The following is a 16,457-nucleotide window of genomic DNA, read 5'->3' on the forward strand; positions in this document are numbered from 1 at the left end:
CAAATCAGACAGCCCTGGCCACACCCTCCCTGTGGCTGGCCTCTGCTTTTTTCCGTACGTGCAGCTCACTTTTTTCTTACCCAGATCCAGACTTCCATTTTAGCAAAAAGGTGGGTTGCAATGGGTCCAGGATGCCATTTGGAAACAAAGCCTGCAGGCCTACCAAAGGAGACTTCCTGCCGCACGCCATGTGGTCAGAAGCCTACAAAAGGAATTGCACTTTGGAATACAGGGTCTCACTTGCTCAAGAGCCTTGCACAAGTGACTTTCCTCCCGCTGTGGAAAGCAGCTATAAAGGGACCTTGCGAAAATGATATTTGGAGCTATACTGCGTGATGCTAGGCAAACTGTGAGTCAGAAAGCAACTTCATTTTGAGAAGCCCGCGACCTACGGGAAGGAAAAGTTTTCAAGGGCAGAAGAAGGACTTTTCCCTGACCGGGAATCGAACCCGGGCCGCGGCGGTGAGAGCGCCAAATCCTAACCACTAGACCACCAGGGAGCCCAGGGCCATGCAGCAAAAGTTTATACACTGCTTTCCGAATGACAAAGCTCATGGGGGCTGAAAGCTTATTTTTCTCTACAGCACATATGAATCAGAACTTGAAAAAATCCTCATAATGCCACCCGACTGTCTGTCACTTCCAAGCACAGGCCATCCTCTCCCCCTTGCTACTGAACTGATGAATTCCTGTACAATCGGGATCCACGGGAAAACACAAGAGGGACACCTAGTGGCTGCTGATGGCGCACAGACAGCTGGAACACTTTCTCAACCCTGTCTCGTTATTCAGCTTGCTGTAAGAATACATTGCGCTTAAGCGATTCAAGAGTGCAAGGGAGAAGAGTGCTCCAAAGTAGATGTATGCATCACAGCAGGGGTTTCCAGCAATTTACCTTTCTGGTGAGCTGGTACTGCACTTTACACACACATAGAGCACCAGACTGGGTGGAAGAGTGCGTGCGCATAAAGGTGGCTGAGGGCAATGGGAGCAAAACAACCTGGGGCACAGGGGACCCAGTCCCTTTCCTCCTCTTTCGTTCATGGGTAGGGGTACCTTTTTAAGGACCTTCGTTTAAAAAAAGCTACTGGGACAAAACACTCAAATCTATGCTTTAGAGGTATCTTCCCTGACTGGGAATCGAACCCGGGCCGCGGCGGTGAAAGGGCTGAATCCTAGCCACTAGACCACCAGGGAGGAGATGCTCTTGTGTGCTTGCCTTGCTCACCCCCTTATTGTGACTAAGCTAACTCCAATATAAAAATTGCCCGTAAAGTCCGAGTGGGAGAAAGTTAGGTGTCACACAGTGTGTTTGTCATAAGCATTTACCTTTAGGCTCCTGCAAAAGCCTTTTAACTCCGCAAACAGCTCTTGCTGGACAGCCGGTGCTGCAGCAGCCAGCAGAAAAAGGGAGTTGAGTAAAGCTGGGCCTTGGGTCTCACCAGGGTGGCCGAGTGGTTAAGGCGTTGGACTTAAGATCCAAAGGACGTTTGTCCGCATGGGTTCGAGCCCCATTCCTGGTATGGGTTTTCAGCTGCTTTGTAAGAAAGTGCAGATGCTTTTGAAAAGCATTTTCCTGCGCCCTTCCACTGCCCCTCTCCAACAGTCCCCATTCAAGTCTCAGCTGTGGGGTCTGCTGCTATTCTGCTACCAGCATGGATGCTTCCCAAAGCAATGCAGTGCCATCTACGCAGATCCCCTGCTTAGAGAAATACACCTCCTATATCTTTTCCCACTGAAGGGAGCAGGAGGAAGTACTTGTTTCCTGGGGAACATGGGTCTGCCCCTGGAATTTTTTAACCCGGCTCTTGTAGATTTCTCTCCTTTTTTGATTTCACCTACAAGCTCTCCCTTGCCAGAGGAGCAGGATCTGCTGATGCAGGCCCGGCTGGCTCAAACGTGCAAAGGCTTTTCCCCAAACCTCTGGGGGGAAAATGAGGAGAGTTCCCTTCCCCCGCCTCCTCAACGGGCTTCCAAACGGGCAATGCCCTGACGGGTCCCCCACAACCCGTCCTGCCCACAGCCACACCCCTGTATAAGAGGGTGACCCATGTCCCTCACCCTCCATGTTCGAACGGAAGGCACCGTCTGTCCTGAGGGGTGTACCAGACAGGCATCTCTCCAGCCAGGCAGACCCCTGCAGCACCCGTTAAGCTCCAAAGCCTGTACATTCCCAAGATGCCACAGGTCAGTATGCAAATCAGACAGCCCTGGCCACACCCTCCCTGTGGCTGGCCTCTGCTTTTTTCCGTACGCGCAGCTCAGTTTTTTCTTACCCAGATCCAGACTTCCATTTTAGCAAAAAGGTGGGTTGCAATGGGTCCAGGATGCCATTTGGAAAAAAAACTGCAGGCCTGTCAAAGGAGACTTCCTGCCGCACGCCATGTGGTCAGAAGCCTACAAAAGGAATTACACTTTGGAATACAGGGTCTCACTTGCTCAAGAGCCTTACACAATTGACTTTCCTCCCGCTGTGGAAAGCAGCTATAAAGGGACCTTGCGAAAATGATATTTGGAGCTATACTGCGTGATGCTAGGCAAACTGTGAGTCAGAAAGCAACTTCATTTTGAGAAGCCCGCGACCTACGGGAAGGAAAAGTTTTGAAGGGAAGAAGAAGGACTTTTCCCTGACCGGGAATCAAACCCGGGCAGCGGCGGTGAGAGCGCCGAATCCTAACCACTAGACCACCAGGGAGCCCAGTGCCATGCAGCAAAAGTTCATACACTGCTTTCCGAATGACAAAGCTCATGGGGGCTGAAAGCTTATTTTTCTCTACAGCACATATGAATCAGAAATTGAAAAAATCCTCATAATGCCACCCGACTGTCTGTCACTTCCAAGCACAGGCCATCCTCTCCCCCTTGCTACTGAACCGATGAATTCCTGTACAATCGGGATCCACGGGAAAACACAAGAGGGACACCTAGTGGCTGCTGATGGCGCACAGACAGCTGGAACACTTTCTCAACCCTGTCTCGTTATTCAGCTTGCTGGAAGAATACATTGCTCTTAAGCGATTCAAGAGTGCAAGGGAGAAGAGTGCTCCAAAGTAGATGTATGCATCACAGCAGGGGTTTCCAGCAATTTACCTTTCTGGTGAGCTGGTACTGCACTTTACACACACATAGAGCACCAGACTGGGTGGAGGAGTGCGTACGCATAAAGGTGGCTGAGGGCAATGGGAGCAAAACAACCTGGGGCACAGGGGACCCAGTCCCTTTCCTCCTCTTTCGTTCATGGGTAGGGGTACCTTTTAAAGGACCTTCGTTTAAAAAAAGCTACTGGGACAAAACACTCAAATCTATGCTTTAGAGGTATCTTCCCTGACCGGGAATCGAACCCAGGCCGCGGCGGTGAAAGCGCCGAATCCTAGCCACTAGACCACCAGGGAGGAGATGCTCTTGTGTGCTTGCCTTGCTCACCCCCTTATTGTGACTAAGCTAACTCCAATATAAAAATTGCCCGTAAAGTCCGAGTGGGAGAAAGTTAGGTGTCACACAGTGTGTTTGTCATAAGCATTTACCTTTAGCCTCCTGCAAAAGCCTTTTAACTCCGCAAACAGCTCTTGCTGGACAGCCGGTGCTGCAGCAGCCAGCAGAAAAAGGGAGTTGAGTAAAGCTGGGCCTTGGGTCTCACCAGGGTGGCCGAGTGGTTAAGGCGTTGGACTTAAGATCCAAAGGACGTTTGTCCGCATGGGTTCGAGCCCCATTCCTGGTATGGGTTTTCAGCTGCCTTGTAAGAAAGTGCAGATGCTTTTGAAAAGCATTTTCCTGCGCCCTTCCACTGCCCCTCTCCAACAGTCCCCATTCAAGTCTCAGCTGTGGGGTCTGCTGCTACTCTGCTACCAGCATGGATGCTTCCCAAAGCAATGCAGTGCCATCTACGCAGATCCCCTGCTTAGAGAAATACACCTCCTATATCTTTTCCCACTGAAGGGAGCAGGAGGAAGTACTTGTTTCCTGGGGAACATGGGTCTGCCCCTGGAATTTTTTAACCCGGCTCTTGTAGATTTCTCTCCTTTTTTGATTTCACCTACAAGCTCTCCCTTGCCAGAGGAGCAGGATCTGCTGATGCAGGCCCGGCTGGCTCAAACGTGCAAAGGCTTTTCCCCAAACCTCTGGGGGAAAATTGAGGAGAGTTCCCTGCCCCCGCCTCCTCAACGGGCTTCCAAACGGGCAATGCCCTGACGGGTCCCCCACAACCCGTCCTGCCCACAGCCACACCCCTGTATATGAGGGTGACCCATGTCCCTCACCCTCCATGTTCGAATGGAAGGCACCGTCTGTCCTGAGGGGTGTACCAGACAGGCATCTCTCCAGCCAGGCAGACCCCTGCAGCACCCGTTAAGCTCCAAAGCCTATACATTCCCAAGATGCCACAGGTCAGTATGCAAATCAGACAGCCCTGGCCACACCCTCCCTGTGGCTGGCCTCTGCTTTTTTCCGTACGTGCAGCTCAGTTTTTTCTTACCCAGATCCAGACTTCCATTTTAGCAAAAAGGTGGGTTGCAATGGGTCCAGGATGCCATTTGGAAACAAAGCCTGCAGGCCTGCCAAAGGAGACTTCCTGCCGCACGCCATGTGGTCAGAAGCCTACAAAAGGAATTGCACTTTGGAATACAGGGTCTCACTTGCTCAAGAGCCTTGCACAAGTGACTTTCCTCCCGCTGTGGAAAGCAGCTATAAAGGGACCTTGCGAAAATGATATTTGGAGCTATACTGCGTGATGCTAGGCAAACTGTGAGTCAGAAAGCAACTTCATTTTGAGAAGCCCGCGACCTACGGGAAGGAAAAGTTTTGAAGGGAAGAAGAAGGACTTTTCCCTGACCGGGAATTGAACCCGGGCCGCGGCGGTGAGAGCGCCGAATCCTAACCACTAGACCACCAGGGAGCCCAGTGCCATGCAGCAAAAGTTCATACACTGCTTTCCGAACGACAAAGCTCATGGGGGCTGAAAGCTTATTTTTCTCTACAGCACATATGAATCAGAAATTGAAAAAATCCTCATAATGCCACCCGACTGTCTGTCACTTCCAAGCACAGGCCATCCTCTCTCCCTTGCTACTGAACCGATGAATTCCTGTACAATCGGGATCCACGGGAAAACACAAGAGGGACACCTAGTGGCTGCTGATGGCGCACAGACAGCTGGAACACTTTCTCAACCCTGTCTCGTTATTCAGCTTGCTGGAAGAATACATTGCTCTTAAGCGATTCAAGAGTGCAAGGGAGAAGAGTGCTCCAAAGTAGATGTATGCATCACAGCAGGGGTTTCCAGCAATTTACCTTTCTGGTGAGCTGGTACTGCACTTTACACACACATAGAGCACCAGACTGGGTGGAGGAGTGCGTGCGCATAAAGGTGGCTGAGGGCAATGGGAGCAAAACAACCTGGGGCACAGGGGACCCAGTCCCTTTCCTCCTCTTTCGTTCATGGGTAGGGGTACCTTTTTAAGGACCTTCGTTTAAAAAAAGCTACTGGGACAAAACACTCAAATCTATGCTTTAGAGGTATCTTCCCTGACCAGGAATCGAACCCGGGCCGCGGCGGTGAAAGCGCCGAATCCTAGCCACTAGACCACCAGGGAGGAGATGCTCTTGTGTGCTTGCCTTGCTCACCCCCTTATTGTGACTGAGCTAACTCCAATATAAAAATTGCCCGTAAAGTCAGAGTGGGAGAAAGTTAGGTGTCACACAGTGTGTTTGTCATAAGCATTTACCTTTAGCCTCCTGCAAAAGCCTTTTAACTCCGCAAACAGCTCTTGCTGGACAGCCGGTGCTGCAGCAGCCAGCAGAAAAAGGGAGTTGAGTAAAGCTGGGCCTTGGGTCTCACCAGGGTGGCCGAGTGGTTAAGGCGTTGGACTTAAGATCCAATGGACGTTTGTCCGCATGGGTTCGAGCCCCATTCCTGGTATGGGTTTTCAGCTGCTTTGTAAGAAAGTGCAGATGCTTTTGAAAAGCATTTTCCTGCGCCCTTCCACTGCCCCTCTCCAACAGTCCCCATTCAAGTCTCAGCTGTGGGGTCTGCTGCTATTCTGCTACCAGCATGGATGCTTCCCAAAGCAATGCAGTGCCATCTACGCAGATCCCCTGCTTAGAGAAATACACCTCCTATATCTTTTCCCACTGAAGGGAGCAGGAGGAAGTACTTGCTTCCTGGGGAACATGGGTCTGCCCCTGGAATTTTTTAACCCGGCTCTTGCAGATTTCTCCCCTTTTTTGATTTCACCTACAAGCTCTCCCTTGCCAGAGGAGCAGGATCTGCTGATGCAGGCCCGGCTGGCTCAAACGTGCAAAGGCTTTTCCCCAAACCTCTGGGGGAAAATTGAGGAGAGTTCCCTGCCCCCGCCTCCTCTCGCCTTCCGAACGGGCAATGCCCTGACGGGTCCCCCACAACCCGTCCTGCCCACAGCCACACCCCTGTATAAGAGGGTGACCCATGTCCCTCACCCTCCATGTTCGAACGGAAGGCACCGTCTGTCCTGAGGGGTGTACCAGACAGGCATCTCTCCAGCCAGGCAGACCCCTGCAGCACCCGTTAAGCTCCAAAGCCTGTACATTCCCAAGATGCCACAGGTCAGTATGCAAATCAGACAGCCCTGGCCACACCCTCCCTGTGGCTGGCCTCTGCTTTTTTCCGTACGCGCAGCTCAGTTTTTTCTTACCCAGATCCAGACTTCCATTTTAGCAAAAAGGTGGGTTGCAATGGGTCCAGGATGCCATTTGGAAAAAAAACTGCAGGCCTGTCAAAGGAGACTTCCTGCCGCACGCCATGTGGTCAGAAGCCTACAAAAGGAATTGCACTTTGGAATACAGGGTCTCACTTGCTCAAGAGCCTTACACAAGTGACTTTCCTCCCGCTGTGGAAAGCAGCTATAAAGGGACCTTGCGAAAATGATATTTGGAGCTATACTGCGTGATGCTAGGCAAACTGTGAGTCAGAAAGCAACTTCATTTTGAGAAGCCCGCGACCTACGGGAAGGAAAAGTTTTGGAGGGAAGAAGAAGGACTTTTCCCTGACCGGGAATCAAACCCGGGCAGCGGCGGTGAGAGTGCTGAATCCTAACCACTAGACCACCAGGGAGCCCAGTGCCATGCAGCAAAAGTTCATACACTGCTTTCCGAATGACAAAGCTCATGGGGGCTGAAAGCTTATTTTTCTCTACAGCACATATGAATCAGAAATTGAAAAAATCCTCATAATGCCACCCGACTGTCTGTCACTTCCAAGCACAGGCCATCCTCTCCCCCTTGCTACTGAACCGATGAATTCCTGTACAATCGGGATCCACGGGAAAACACAAGAGGGACACCTAGTGGCTGCTGATGGCGCACAGACAGCTGGAACACTTTCTCAACCCTGTCTCGTTATTCAGCTTGCTGGAAGAATACATTGCTCTTAAGCGATTCAAGAGTGCAAGGGAGAAGAGTGCTCCAAAGTAGATGTATGCATCACAGCAGGGGTTTCCAGCAATTTACCTTTCTGGTGAGCTGGTACTGCACTTTACACACACATAGAGCACCAGACTGGGTGGAGGAGTGCGTACGCATAAAGGTGGCTGAGGGCAATGGGAGCAAAACAACCTGGGGCACAGGGGACCCAGTCCCTTTCCTCCTCTTTCGTTCATGGGTAGGGGTACCTTTTAAAGGACCTTCGTTTAAAAAAAGCTACTGGGACAAAACACTCAAATCTATGCTTTAGAGGTATCTTCCCTGACCGGGAATCGAACCCAGGCCGTGGCGGTGAAAGCACCGAATCCTAGCCACTAGACCACCAGGGAGGAGATGCTCTTGTGTGCTTGCCTTGCTCACCCCCTTATTGTGACTAAGCTAACTCCAATATAAAAATTGCCCGTAAAGTCCGAGTGGGAGAAAGTTAGGTGTCACACAGTGTGTTTGTCATAAGCATTTACCTTTAGCCTCCTGCAAAAGCCTTTTAACTCCGCAAACAGCTCTTGCTGGACAGCCGGTGCTGCAGCAGCCAGCAGAAAAAGGGAGTTGAGTAAAGCTGGGCCTTGGGTCTCACCAGGGTGGCCGAGTGGTTAAGGCGTTGGACTTAAGATCCAAAGGACGTTTGTCCGCATGGGTTCGAGCCCCATTCCTGGTATGGGTTTTCAGCTGCCTTGTAAGAAAGTGCAGATGCTTTTGAAAAGCATTTTCCTGCGCCCTTCCACTGCCCCTCTCCAACAGTCCCCATTCAAGTCTCAGCTGTGGGGTCTGCTGCTACTCTGCTACCAGCATGGATGCTTCCCAAAGCAATGCAGTGCCATCTACGCAGATCCCCTGCTTAGAGAAATACACCTCCTATATCTTTTCCCACTGAAGGGAGCAGGAGGAAGTACTTGTTTCCTGGGGAACATGGGTCTGCCCCTGGAATTTTTTAACCCGGCTCTTGTAGATTTCTCTCCTTTTTTGATTTCACCTACAAGCTCTCCCTTGCCAGAGGAGCAGGATCTGCTGATGCAGGCCCGGCTGGCTCAAACGTGCAAAGGCTTTTCCCCAAACCTCTGGGGGAAAATTGAGGAGAGTTCCCTGCCCCCGCCTCCTCAACGGGCTTCCAAACGGGCAATGCCCTGACGGGTCCCCCACAACCCGTCCTGCCCACAGCCACACCCCTGTATATGAGGGTGACCCATGTCCCTCACCCTCCATGTTCGAATGGAAGGCACCGTCTGTCCTGAGGGGTGTACCAGACAGGCATCTCTCCAGCCAGGCAGACCCCTGCAGCACCCGTTAAGCTCCAAAGCCTATACATTCCCAAGATGCCACAGGTCAGTATGCAAATCAGACAGCCCTGGCCACACCCTCCCTGTGGCTGGCCTCTGCTTTTTTCCGTACGTGCAGCTCAGTTTTTTCTTACCCAGATCCAGACTTCCATTTTAGCAAAAAGGTGGGTTGCAATGGGTCCAGGATGCCATTTGGAAACAAAGCCTGCAGGCCTGCCAAAGGAGACTTCCTGCCGCACGCCATGTGGTCAGAAGCCTACAAAAGGAATTGCACTTTGGAATACAGGGTCTCACTTGCTCAAGAGCCTTGCACAAGTGACTTTCCTCCCGCTGTGGAAAGCAGCTATAAAGGGACCTTGCGAAAATGATATTTGGAGCTATACTGCGTGATGCTAGGCAAACTGTGAGTCAGAAAGCAACTTCATTTTGAGAAGCCCGCGACCTACGGGAAGGAAAAGTTTTCAAGGGCAGAAGAAGGACTTTTCCCTGACCGGGAATCGAACCCGGGCCGCGGCGGTGAGAGTGCCGAATCCTAACCACTAGACCACCAGGGAGCCCAGGGCCATTCAGCAAAAGTTCATACACTGCTTTCCGAATGACAAAGCTCATGGGGGCTGAAAGCTTATTTTTCTCTACAGCACATATGAATCAGAAATTGAAAAAATCCTCATAATGCCACCCGACTGTCTGTCACTTCCAAGCACAGGCCATCCTCTCCCCCTTGCTACTGAACCGATGAATTCCTATACAATCGGGATCCACGGGAAAACACAAGAGGGACACCTAGTGGCTGCTGATGGCGCACAGACAGCTGGAACACTTTCTCAACCCTGTCTCGTTATTCAGCTTGCTGGAAGAATGCATTGCGCTTAAGCGATTCAAGAGTGCAAGGGAGAAGAGTGCTCCAAAGTAGATGTATGCATCACAGCAGGGGTTTCCAGCAATTTACCTTTCTGGTGAGCTGGTACAGCACTTTACACACACATAGAGCACCAGACTGGGTGGAGGAGTGCGTGCGCATAAAGGTGGCTGAGGGCAATGGGAGCAAAACAACCTGGGGCACAGGGGACCAAGTCCCTTTCCTCCTCTTTCGTTCATGGGTAGGGGTACCTTTTTAAGGACCTCCGTTTAAAAAAGCTACTGGGACAAAACACTCAAATCTATGCTTTAGAGGTATCTTCCCTGACCGGGAATTGAACCCGGGCCGCGGCGGTGAAAGCGCCGAATCCTAGCCACTAGACCACCAGGGAGGAGATGCTCTTGTGTGCTTGCCTTGCTCACCCCCTTATTGTGACTAAGCCAATTCCAATATAAAAATTGCCCGTAAAGTCCGAGTGGGAGAAAGTTAGGTGTCACACAGTGTGTTTGTCATAAGCAATTACCTTTAGCCTCCTGCAAAAGCCTTTTAACTCCGCAAACAGCTCTTGCTGGACAGCCGGTGCTGCAGCAGCCAGCAGAAAAAGGGAGTTGAGTAAAGCTGGGCCTTGGGTCTCACCAGGGTGGCCGAGTGATTAAGGCATTGGACTTAAGATCCAATGGACGTTTGGCCGCATGGGTTCGAGCCCCATTCCTGGTATGGGTTTTCAGCTGCTTTGTAAGAAAGTGCAGATGCTTTTGAAAAGCATTTTCCTGCACCCTTCCACTGCCCCTCTCCAACAGTCCCCATTCAAGTCTCAGCTGTGGGGTCTGCTGCTACTCTGCTACCAGCATGGATGCTTCCCAAAGCAATGCAGTGCCATCTACGCAGATCCCCTGCTTAGAGAAATACACCTCCTATATCTTTTCCCACTGAAGGGAGCAGGAGGAAGTACTTGTTTCCTGGGGAACATGGGTCTGCCCCTGGAATTTTTTAACCCGGCTCTTGTAGATTTCTCTCCTTTTTTGATTTCACCTACAGGCACTCCCTTGCCAGAGGAGCAGGATCTGCTGATGCAGGCCCGGCTGGCTCAAACGTGCAAAGGCTTTTCCCCAAACCTCTGGGGGAAAATTGAGGAGAGTTCCCTGCCCCGCCTCCTCAACGGGCTTCCAAACGGGCAATGCCCTGACGGGTCCCCCACAACCCGTCCTGCCCACAGCCACACCCCTGTATATGAGGGTGACCCATGTCCCTCACCCTCCATGTTCGAACGGAAGGCACCGTCTGTCCTGAGGGGTGTACCAGACAGGCATCTCTCCAGCCAGGCAGACCCCTGCAGCACCCGTTAAGCTCCAAAGCCTATACATTCCCAAGATGCCACAGGTCAGTATGCAAATCAGACAGCCCTGGCCACACCCTCCCTGTGGCTGGCCTCTGCTTTTTTCCGTACGTGCAGCTCAGTTTTTTCTTACCCAGATCCAGACTTCCATTTTAGCAAAAAGGTGGGTTGCAATGGGTCCAGGATGCCATTTGGAAACAAAGCCTGCAGGCCTACCAAAGGAGACTTCCTGCCGCACGCCATGTGGTCAGAAGCCTACAAAAGGAATTGCACTTTGGAATACAGGGTCTCACTTGCTCAAGAGCCTTGCACAAGTGACTTTCCTCCCGCTGTGGAAAGCAGCTATAAAGGGACCTTGCGAAAATGATATTTGGAGCTATACTGCGTGATGCTAGGCAAACTGTGAGTCAGAAAGCAACTTCATTTTGAGAAGCCCGCGAGCTACGGGAAGGAAAAGTTTTCAAGGGCAGAAGAAGGACTTTTCCCTGACCGGGAATCGAACCCGGGCCGCGGCGGTGAGAGCGCCAAATCCTAACCACTAGACCACCAGGGAGCCCAGGGCCATGCAGCAAAAGTTTATACACTGCTTTCCGAATGACAAAGCTCATGGGGGCTGAAAGCTTATTTTTCTCTACAGCACATATGAATCAGAACTTGAAAAAATCCTCATAATGCCACCCGACTGTCTGTCACTTCCAAGCACAGGCCATCCTCTCCCCCTTGCTACTGAACTGATGAATTCCTGTACAATCGGGATCCACGGGAAAACACAAGAGGGACACCTAGTGGCTGCTGATGGCGCACAGACAGCTGGAACACTTTCTCAACCCTGTCTCGTTATTCAGCTTGCTGTAAGAATACATTGCGCTTAAGCGATTCAAGAGTGCAAGGGAGAAGAGTGCTCCAAAGTAGATGTATGCATCACAGCAGGGGTTTCCAGCAATTTACCTTTCTGGTGAGCTGGTACTGCACTTTACACACACATAGAGCACCAGACTGGGTGGAAGAGTGCGTGCGCATAAAGGTGGCTGAGGGCAATGGGAGCAAAACAACCTGGGGCACAGGGGACCCAGTCCCTTTCCTCCTCTTTCGTTCATGGGTAGGGGTACCTTTTTAAGGACCTTCGTTTAAAAAAAGCTACTGGGACAAAACACTCAAATCTATGCTTTAGAGGTATCTTCCCTGACTGGGAATCGAACCCGGGCCGCGGCGGTGAAAGGGCTGAATCCTAGCCACTAGACCACCAGGGAGGAGATGCTCTTGTGTGCTTGCCTTGCTCACCCCCTTATTGTGACTAAGCTAACTCCAATATAAAAATTGCCCGTAAAGTCCGAGTGGGAGAAAGTTAGGTGTCACACAGTGTGTTTGTCATAAGCATTTACCTTTAGGCTCCTGCAAAAGCCTTTTAACTCCGCAAACAGCTCTTGCTGGACAGCCGGTGCTGCAGCAGCCAGCAGAAAAAGGGAGTTGAGTAAAGCTGGGCCTTGGGTCTCACCAGGGTGGCCGAGTGGTTAAGGCGTTGGACTTAAGATCCAAAGGACGTTTGTCCGCATGGGTTCGAGCCCCATTCCTGGTATGGGTTTTCAGCTGCTTTGTAAGAAAGTGCAGATGCTTTTGAAAAGCATTTTCCTGCGCCCTTCCACTGCCCCTCTCCAACAGTCCCCATTCAAGTCTCAGCTGTGGGGTCTGCTGCTATTCTGCTACCAGCATGGATGCTTCCCAAAGCAATGCAGTGCCATCTACGCAGATCCCCTGCTTAGAGAAATACACCTCCTATATCTTTTCCCACTGAAGGGAGCAGGAGGAAGTACTTGTTTCCTGGGGAACATGGGTCTGCCCCTGGAATTTTTTAACCCGGCTCTTGTAGATTTCTCTCCTTTTTTGATTTCACCTACAAGCTCTCCCTTGCCAGAGGAGCAGGATCTGCTGATGCAGGCCCGGCTGGCTCAAACGTGCAAAGGCTTTTCCCCAAACCTCTGGGGGGAAAATGAGGAGAGTTCCCTTCCCCCGCCTCCTCAACGGGCTTCCAAACGGGCAATGCCCTGACGGGTCCCCCACAACCCGTCCTGCCCACAGCCACACCCCTGTATAAGAGGGTGACCCATGTCCCTCACCCTCCATGTTCGAACGGAAGGCACCGTCTGTCCTGAGGGGTGTACCAGACAGGCATCTCTCCAGCCAGGCAGACCCCTGCAGCACCCGTTAAGCTCCAAAGCCTGTACATTCCCAAGATGCCACAGGTCAGTATGCAAATCAGACAGCCCTGGCCACACCCTCCCTGTGGCTGGCCTCTGCTTTTTTCCGTACGCGCAGCTCAGTTTTTTCTTACCCAGATCCAGACTTCCATTTTAGCAAAAAGGTGGGTTGCAATGGGTCCAGGATGCCATTTGGAAAAAAAACTGCAGGCCTGTCAAAGGAGACTTCCTGCCGCACGCCATGTGGTCAGAAGCCTACAAAAGGAATTACACTTTGGAATACAGGGTCTCACTTGCTCAAGAGCCTTACACAATTGACTTTCCTCCCGCTGTGGAAAGCAGCTATAAAGGGACCTTGCGAAAATGATATTTGGAGCTATACTGCGTGATGCTAGGCAAACTGTGAGTCAGAAAGCAACTTCATTTTGAGAAGCCCGCGACCTACGGGAAGGAAAAGTTTTGAAGGGAAGAAGAAGGACTTTTCCCTGACCGGGAATCAAACCCGGGCAGCGGCGGTGAGAGCGCCGAATCCTAACCACTAGACCACCAGGGAGCCCAGTGCCATGCAGCAAAAGTTCATACACTGCTTTCCGAATGACAAAGCTCATGGGGGCTGAAAGCTTATTTTTCTCTACAGCACATATGAATCAGAAATTGAAAAAATCCTCATAATGCCACCCGACTGTCTGTCACTTCCAAGCACAGGCCATCCTCTCCCCCTTGCTACTGAACCGATGAATTCCTGTACAATCGGGATCCACGGGAAAACACAAGAGGGACACCTAGTGGCTGCTGATGGCGCACAGACAGCTGGAACACTTTCTCAACCCTGTCTCGTTATTCAGCTTGCTGGAAGAATACATTGCTCTTAAGCGATTCAAGAGTGCAAGGGAGAAGAGTGCTCCAAAGTAGATGTATGCATCACAGCAGGGGTTTCCAGCAATTTACCTTTCTGGTGAGCTGGTACTGCACTTTACACACACATAGAGCACCAGACTGGGTGGAGGAGTGCGTACGCATAAAGGTGGCTGAGGGCAATGGGAGCAAAACAACCTGGGGCACAGGGGACCCAGTCCCTTTCCTCCTCTTTCGTTCATGGGTAGGGGTACCTTTTAAAGGACCTTCGTTTAAAAAAAGCTACTGGGACAAAACACTCAAATCTATGCTTTAGAGGTATCTTCCCTGACCGGGAATCGAACCCAGGCCGCGGCGGTGAAAGCGCCGAATCCTAGCCACTAGACCACCAGGGAGGAGATGCTCTTGTGTGCTTGCCTTGCTCACCCCCTTATTGTGACTAAGCTAACTCCAATATAAAAATTGCCCGTAAAGTCCGAGTGGGAGAAAGTTAGGTGTCACACAGTGTGTTTGTCATAAGCATTTACCTTTAGCCTCCTGCAAAAGCCTTTTAACTCCGCAAACAGCTCTTGCTGGACAGCCGGTGCTGCAGCAGCCAGCAGAAAAAGGGAGTTGAGTAAAGCTGGGCCTTGGGTCTCACCAGGGTGGCCGAGTGGTTAAGGCGTTGGACTTAAGATCCAAAGGACGTTTGTCCGCATGGGTTCGAGCCCCATTCCTGGTATGGGTTTTCAGCTGCCTTGTAAGAAAGTGCAGATGCTTTTGAAAAGCATTTTCCTGCGCCCTTCCACTGCCCCTCTCCAACAGTCCCCATTCAAGTCTCAGCTGTGGGGTCTGCTGCTACTCTGCTACCAGCATGGATGCTTCCCAAAGCAATGCAGTGCCATCTACGCAGATCCCCTGCTTAGAGAAATACACCTCCTATATCTTTTCCCACTGAAGGGAGCAGGAGGAAGTACTTGTTTCCTGGGGAACATGGGTCTGCCCCTGGAATTTTTTAACCCGGCTCTTGTAGATTTCTCTCCTTTTTTGATTTCACCTACAAGCTCTCCCTTGCCAGAGGAGCAGGATCTGCTGATGCAGGCCCGGCTGGCTCAAACGTGCAAAGGCTTTTCCCCAAACCTCTGGGGGAAAATTGAGGAGAGTTCCCTGCCCCCGCCTCCTCAACGGGCTTCCAAACGGGCAATGCCCTGACGGGTCCCCCACAACCCGTCCTGCCCACAGCCACACCCCTGTATATGAGGGTGACCCATGTCCCTCACCCTCCATGTTCGAATGGAAGGCACCGTCTGTCCTGAGGGGTGTACCAGACAGGCATCTCTCCAGCCAGGCAGACCCCTGCAGCACCCGTTAAGCTCCAAAGCCTATACATTCCCAAGATGCCACAGGTCAGTATGCAAATCAGACAGCCCTGGCCACACCCTCCCTGTGGCTGGCCTCTGCTTTTTTCCGTACGTGCAGCTCAGTTTTTTCTTACCCAGATCCAGACTTCCATTTTAGCAAAAAGGTGGGTTGCAATGGGTCCAGGATGCCATTTGGAAACAAAGCCTGCAGGCCTGCCAAAGGAGACTTCCTGCCGCACGCCATGTGGTCAGAAGCCTACAAAAGGAATTGCACTTTGGAATACAGGGTCTCACTTGCTCAAGAGCCTTGCACAAGTGACTTTCCTCCCGCTGTGGAAAGCAGCTATAAAGGGACCTTGCGAAAATGATATTTGGAGCTATACTGCGTGATGCTAGGCAAACTGTGAGTCAGAAAGCAACTTCATTTTGAGAAGCCCGCGACCTACGGGAAGGAAAAGTTTTCAAGGGCAGAAGAAGGACTTTTCCCTGACCGGGAATCGAACCCGGGCCGCGGCGGTGAGAGTGCCGAATCCTAACCACTAGACCACCAGGGAGCCCAGGGCCATTCAGCAAAAGTTCATACACTGCTTTCCGAATGACAAAGCTCATGGGGGCTGAAAGCTTATTTTTCTCTACAGCACATATGAATCAGAAATTGAAAAAATCCTCATAATGCCACCCGACTGTCTGTCACTTCCAAGCACAGGCCATCCTCTCCCCCTTGCTACTGAACCGATGAATTCCTATACAATCGGGATCCACGGGAAAACACAAGAGGGACACCTAGTGGCTGCTGATGGCGCACAGACAGCTGGAACACTTTCTCAACCCTGTCTCGTTATTCAGCTTGCTGGAAGAATGCATTGCGCTTAAGCGATTCAAGAGTGCAAGGGAGAAGAGTGCTCCAAAGTAGATGTATGCATCACAGCAGGGGTTTCCAGCAATTTACCTTTCTGGTGAGCTGGTACAGCACTTTACACACACATAGAGCACCAGACTGGGTGGAGGAGTGCGTGCGCATAAAGGTGGCTGAGGGCAATGGGAGCAAAACAACCTGGGGCACAGGGGACCAAGTCCCTTTCCTCCTCTTTCGTTCATGGGTAGGGGTACCTTTTTAAGGACCTCCGTTTAAAAAAGCTACTGGGA

The 16,457-nt window shown here is 51.4% G+C and overlaps 19 non-coding genes across 19 annotated transcripts; 7 read left to right on the plus strand and 12 right to left on the minus strand.

Annotated features, from left to right (window-relative positions):
* Positions 1 to 428: 428 nt before the first annotated feature.
* On the minus strand, positions 429 to 500 carry TRNAE-CUC (transfer RNA glutamic acid (anticodon CUC)). Its single transcript has one exon. It is a non-coding gene; the product is annotated as a tRNA-Glu (tRNA).
* A 940-nt stretch (positions 501 to 1,440) lies between these two features.
* Positions 1,441 to 1,523, plus strand: TRNAL-UAA (transfer RNA leucine (anticodon UAA)). Its single transcript has one exon. It is a non-coding gene; the product is annotated as a tRNA-Leu (tRNA).
* A 1,100-nt stretch (positions 1,524 to 2,623) lies between these two features.
* On the minus strand, positions 2,624 to 2,695 carry TRNAE-CUC (transfer RNA glutamic acid (anticodon CUC)). The gene has a single exon. It is a non-coding gene; the product is annotated as a tRNA-Glu (tRNA).
* A 625-nt stretch (positions 2,696 to 3,320) lies between these two features.
* Positions 3,321 to 3,392, minus strand: TRNAE-UUC (transfer RNA glutamic acid (anticodon UUC)). Its single transcript has one exon. It is a non-coding gene; the product is annotated as a tRNA-Glu (tRNA).
* Positions 3,393 to 3,635: 243 nt separating this feature from the next.
* On the plus strand, positions 3,636 to 3,718 carry TRNAL-UAA (transfer RNA leucine (anticodon UAA)). Its single transcript has one exon. It is a non-coding gene; the product is annotated as a tRNA-Leu (tRNA).
* Positions 3,719 to 4,819: 1,101 nt separating this feature from the next.
* TRNAE-CUC (transfer RNA glutamic acid (anticodon CUC)) lies at positions 4,820 to 4,891 on the minus strand. Its single transcript has one exon. It is a non-coding gene; the product is annotated as a tRNA-Glu (tRNA).
* A 625-nt stretch (positions 4,892 to 5,516) lies between these two features.
* Positions 5,517 to 5,588, minus strand: TRNAE-UUC (transfer RNA glutamic acid (anticodon UUC)). The gene has a single exon. It is a non-coding gene; the product is annotated as a tRNA-Glu (tRNA).
* Positions 5,589 to 5,831: 243 nt separating this feature from the next.
* TRNAL-UAA (transfer RNA leucine (anticodon UAA)) lies at positions 5,832 to 5,914 on the plus strand. Its single transcript has one exon. It is a non-coding gene; the product is annotated as a tRNA-Leu (tRNA).
* A 1,795-nt stretch (positions 5,915 to 7,709) lies between these two features.
* TRNAE-UUC (transfer RNA glutamic acid (anticodon UUC)) lies at positions 7,710 to 7,781 on the minus strand. Its single transcript has one exon. It is a non-coding gene; the product is annotated as a tRNA-Glu (tRNA).
* Positions 7,782 to 8,024: 243 nt separating this feature from the next.
* TRNAL-UAA (transfer RNA leucine (anticodon UAA)) lies at positions 8,025 to 8,107 on the plus strand. Its single transcript has one exon. It is a non-coding gene; the product is annotated as a tRNA-Leu (tRNA).
* Positions 8,108 to 9,208: 1,101 nt separating this feature from the next.
* On the minus strand, positions 9,209 to 9,280 carry TRNAE-CUC (transfer RNA glutamic acid (anticodon CUC)). The gene has a single exon. It is a non-coding gene; the product is annotated as a tRNA-Glu (tRNA).
* Positions 9,281 to 9,904: 624 nt separating this feature from the next.
* Positions 9,905 to 9,976, minus strand: TRNAE-UUC (transfer RNA glutamic acid (anticodon UUC)). Its single transcript has one exon. It is a non-coding gene; the product is annotated as a tRNA-Glu (tRNA).
* Positions 9,977 to 10,219: 243 nt separating this feature from the next.
* Positions 10,220 to 10,302, plus strand: TRNAL-UAA (transfer RNA leucine (anticodon UAA)). Its single transcript has one exon. It is a non-coding gene; the product is annotated as a tRNA-Leu (tRNA).
* Positions 10,303 to 11,402: 1,100 nt separating this feature from the next.
* On the minus strand, positions 11,403 to 11,474 carry TRNAE-CUC (transfer RNA glutamic acid (anticodon CUC)). Its single transcript has one exon. It is a non-coding gene; the product is annotated as a tRNA-Glu (tRNA).
* Positions 11,475 to 12,414: 940 nt separating this feature from the next.
* On the plus strand, positions 12,415 to 12,497 carry TRNAL-UAA (transfer RNA leucine (anticodon UAA)). Its single transcript has one exon. It is a non-coding gene; the product is annotated as a tRNA-Leu (tRNA).
* Positions 12,498 to 13,597: 1,100 nt separating this feature from the next.
* On the minus strand, positions 13,598 to 13,669 carry TRNAE-CUC (transfer RNA glutamic acid (anticodon CUC)). Its single transcript has one exon. It is a non-coding gene; the product is annotated as a tRNA-Glu (tRNA).
* A 625-nt stretch (positions 13,670 to 14,294) lies between these two features.
* On the minus strand, positions 14,295 to 14,366 carry TRNAE-UUC (transfer RNA glutamic acid (anticodon UUC)). The gene has a single exon. It is a non-coding gene; the product is annotated as a tRNA-Glu (tRNA).
* A 243-nt stretch (positions 14,367 to 14,609) lies between these two features.
* On the plus strand, positions 14,610 to 14,692 carry TRNAL-UAA (transfer RNA leucine (anticodon UAA)). Its single transcript has one exon. It is a non-coding gene; the product is annotated as a tRNA-Leu (tRNA).
* A 1,101-nt stretch (positions 14,693 to 15,793) lies between these two features.
* On the minus strand, positions 15,794 to 15,865 carry TRNAE-CUC (transfer RNA glutamic acid (anticodon CUC)). The gene has a single exon. It is a non-coding gene; the product is annotated as a tRNA-Glu (tRNA).
* Positions 15,866 to 16,457: the final 592 nt, after the last annotated feature.

The sequence above is a fragment of the Lissotriton helveticus genome, chromosome 4_1, assembly GCF_964261635.1.
Source record: "Lissotriton helveticus chromosome 4_1, aLisHel1.1, whole genome shotgun sequence".
Classification (NCBI taxonomy): Eukaryota; Metazoa; Chordata; class Amphibia; order Caudata; family Salamandridae; genus Lissotriton; species Lissotriton helveticus.